The 4,618-nt window shown below is 29.6% G+C and overlaps 1 pseudogene; it reads right to left on the bottom strand.

Annotated features, from left to right (window-relative positions):
- Positions 1–2,159: 2,159 nt before the first annotated feature.
- LOC143593313 (mitochondrial uncoupling protein 4 pseudogene) lies at positions 2,160–2,641 on the bottom strand (annotated as a pseudogene).
- Positions 2,642–4,618: the final 1,977 nt, after the last annotated feature.

Here is a 4,618-nt window from a genome sequence, read left to right on the forward strand (position 1 = left end):
GTTTTTTTATATATAATCATGATTAGGCTAAATAAATCTATCTACTCTAATAAAATGCTACCATTTTTGCCACTTGTCAATCTCATAGCCCTCCTTATATATTTTTTCAACCAATTTTTATAAATGTACTTATCTTTTAAGTTATTTAAATACATGAATTCTATATTTTTATTAAATGTAAATCCTAACCGATTCATTTCTTAACATTAATGGTGAAATAAGAAAATATAAGAAGTTGCAGGTCTGTTAGAATAAGATTTTAAAGTCACCAGTAATTGCAAATAAAGAAAATAACGGTGCATCATTGTCGAAGAATTTGGATTTGTATGGTAAACTACAAATTGTTTTTAAACTGGGATTCGAACAGCAGTGCATAATTTTTTGTATAAGATTGGTTTCAAATTTGGATTTAATAATTTTCTCATCTGCATTTGCTCAAGAAAATGCGTATTTTCTTAATTTTCTCCAAACATTTTGTATAAATATTACAAATATAGAGAATACCTATTATATATATCTTGGTGTTTAGCATTAAATCATTGAACTTGAATATTATAACTACTAGGTTAGATACCCGTGTATAACACGGGTTGGCTAAAATATATGATGTGAATAATTTGACAAATGAGTAGGATCAACGATAATACTTAAATCTTTGAATCGTGAAATCCTTAATTAGTAGTATTAGTGATTTGTGAGGTTTATACCAAAACTAGAATTAGCATATCTCTGATAAGTTGAAAAAGGCCTAGAATCTGCTTAACACAATAATTGGAATACGAAAAAAAAGATGAATGTGAATTGTAATGGCATCGATTAGGTACATGTGCACGACATAGGTTGAACTATTTAAATTATGTGAGGTATGACTTGATAAAGCAAAATAACGTGTTGCATTATATAGGGACCAAATTAAGTTACTGTTATAATGAACAATCATATAAACAAATCATAAATCAACACTTCCTTATACACAACATTTGTATCTAATAATTGATATTTTTAAATCGTCTCTGCACTTTACCCTTGATAATGCACGTTAACATCACTAGAAACCATCCTTGCAAGTTGTATCGAAAGATTTTGAAATTGAAAATACCGTTTAGTTAATTTGTGAATGATTATAAGTACTGAAAACCAATTAAAGTATTTTTAAATTGAAATATAAAGAAAATATTACTAACCGATGCCCCGCCATTTTTGTGAATAGGATTTTGTCGATCAATAGTATAGTAATATGTGAATTATAAAAATATATAAAAGCTAGTATGGGTTGTAAAAATAATTATGGAGCTTACATAACTATAACTTAGTATAATTCGGTTGATGATGTTCATATATTTCTTCATAAGCTAAATATTGTTCATTCTTTCACCTGTTTAGTTGAGTTCCTACGTAGGTTGATGATGCTCATATATCTCTTCAGAAGATTCATCTTGTTCATTCTTTCACCAGTTTAGTTGAATTCCTACGTAAGTTATCATGATAAATGTTAATTGACCAAGTTCACATAGAATGGTCAAACTTTTATACCTCGGGTGGACGTCTAACATTTTGTTATCCTGTATAATTCACTTGTAGTTTTTAGTAAACGCAGCCCTCCCAACTAAACTGAAATGAAATGATGTTAAATATTAGTAAATAAAAAGTTTTAAATCATAATATAAAATAACACTCACACTTCCCTTAAGACATTGATGTACTTGTCTTCATTATTTTTGTCACGTATAAGAGGCTAGAGAAACAAACAAATAAATAGATGCTTATTAAATGTTCATCATATTAAGAATACTCACCAATTAAATATTCATTATATTAAAATGATAGAGGATTTTATGGTAGGTTACAAATATTTATTATTGTTTTAATTAGAAAATTATGTTTTTAAAAGTTGAACAATAATGTGTCAGTTGGCACAAAAGTAGGCCAATTAGATGCCATGTGGCACAACTATTTTTGATCGTTTTTTCAATGGACGTCTTTTAGCAAACGAAATGACAGAAAACATCCTTTACGTTTAAAACCCTATCACATTATGTCTTTTGGCCCTATCCCAGTTAACGTTTTTTGTTAAATCTGGTCACGTGCAAGGCAAATGAGGGTATTTTTATAATTAAAAAAACTAAAATAAAAACTCTCTCTCTCTCTCTCCCTCCTGCTTAATCATTGTTCCGATGATCCGCCAGAAGCCTACCGTCGGCTTGCATTCTAGCCATCGCAACGTCCACCGGATTCCTGACGGCTGCATCAATACCGACAGCCAATAACCCAGCAGTGATTTTCCGAGATAACTAAATTTTTTCAGTGGATTCATCAGTCCACTTTTGTCGGAAAATCTCGTACAACCCCATTCTGGTATTAGAGTACAAAGTCTTTCAGAGAAAGGTGGCGGAGATATAGGAAAAACAACGCGACAACGCCTTCAGTTCGGTAAATCTTCAAACCAACAGAAACCGGTCCAGATCTGGCCACCGCCATCGGAATTGCAACTTCTGAGGCGTCGTTGTATGAAAACGCATGACGAGAACATGAACAGAAACTGATTTTCCTTGTAATTGCATACAGACTTTAATCAGATCTGAGTTGAACATCCTACAACAATGGGGGAAATTCCACCTTCAACAAATCCCTCAGCACCCATTTTAAGTATCTTATGCGTATAGGATGAATTAAGAACCCCGATTAGGGGTTAAATCGATAGAAACAAGAATATGGTGGAAGGCTATGGAGAAACAACGATGAACGATGAATCTGAAAGAGAGAGAGAGAGAGAGAAGAATGCAGATTTTAATTTTATACTTTAGCTTTAAATATTAAATAAATATGTAAATTTAGAAAAATACCCTCATGTGCCTTACACATGACCAGATTTAACGAAAAAAAAAGTTAACTAGGTTAGGACCAAAGGACATATGTGATAGAATTTTTAAACGTAAAGGATGTTTTCTGCAATTTCTTTTACTAAATGACGTCTATTGAAAAACGATCAAATATAAAGGATTTCTTATGCGATTTTGTCAAAAGAAAACTAACTTGTATCTTTAACACTTATTAATATTAACTTACTACCCGCACCCACTTGTTCACTAGCATTAAAACACTAATCCACAATACTAAGTTATCGATATAAACATAGTCTAACAATAGGAATATGTTATCAGCAACATCTCATCATCATTCATCAATGGTAACTTACCTTTCTGGTAAGTTTTTAACCCAACAACATCAGTATTTCATCCTCGGTCGTAACTGTCAAAAGTTTTGTCTAATTTTAACGCCAGTTCTAGGGTCATGAACTCATGTTATCCCAAAGCGATATGATTATTGTTTGAGAAACAGATAAGTGTTATGAATTATGTTAAACACTAGGTTATATCCCGTGTTACACACAGACGGAAAATATATAAAACTTCATATATATATATATATATATATATATATATATAGGGATAGGTTATTGTAAAATGACAATTTTTCCTAGGAATGGTAAGAATAATTATGGACCATTAGATTAGGGATCCAATGGTTGAGATTTAAAAATTACCAAAAACCGACATAGTTTCCTATAATTACTCTTTTACCGTTATAACCGTCACAGTTTCCTAGAATTGTTCTTTCATCATAATTTATAATGTCACATGTCAAAAATCTATTGGTTCTTACCATTCCTAGAAAAATCTTTATTTTTATTTGAACCCTTTTCTATATATATTCTTTTACCATAAGTTTTAATGCCAAGTGTCAAAAATATATTGGTTCTTACTATTCCTAGGAAACTCTTTATTCTTATTTGAACCATTTTCTATATATATATATATATATATATAGAAAATGGTTCAAATAAAAATAAAGATTTTTCTAGGAATGGTAAGAACTAATAGATTTTTGACATGTGACATTATAAATTATGATAAAAGAACAATTCTAGGAAACTGTGACAGTTATAATGGTGAAAGAGTAATTCTAGGAAACTATGTCGGTTTTTGGTAATTTTTAATCTCAACCATTGATTAACATGATCCAATGATTATGATTTATTCTTAGCCTTCCTAGGAGACTATTTCTTTTAGGATAACCCTTCCCTATATATATATATATATATATATTTATGTGCATGTGTGTGCGCGCGCACTCGCGTTTGTGTTATATACATTTTAACGAATTGTAAACGTCAGATAATCTAGCATTATTATTATTATTATTATTATTATTATTATTATTATTATAAGGTATCACATTGTTACTTTAATTAAAAGAATCTAGCATACAAAGTCAAATAGAGAAAAATAACAATTTAAAACAAAATTCTAAGTTATTCCACATATTTCTAACTTATACCATGAAACAAAAAAGACATATTAGTTAAAACTTCATCATCTACTAAAATCATATGTTGTAAATTATGAAGCGTAAAAATGTAGATGTTGTAACATAAGTTATGTGTCATACAAATTATTTTTATTGAAGTTATAAAACATTTAAGTACACAACATAAAAAATGCTACAATATATGAATATAATAATGAGATATAATTATAATTTTTATTAAATCGTGCGTTTAATAAAGCAACAATATAATCCAAACCTCGTGACTTAAACTACCATTTCAATCCAAACA

The sequence above is a fragment of the Bidens hawaiensis genome, unplaced genomic scaffold, assembly GCF_021521415.1.
Source record: "Bidens hawaiensis isolate Kalapana, Puna unplaced genomic scaffold, B.hawaiensis_p1.1 tig00041905_1, whole genome shotgun sequence".
Taxonomy (NCBI): domain Eukaryota; kingdom Viridiplantae; phylum Streptophyta; class Magnoliopsida; order Asterales; family Asteraceae; genus Bidens; species Bidens hawaiensis.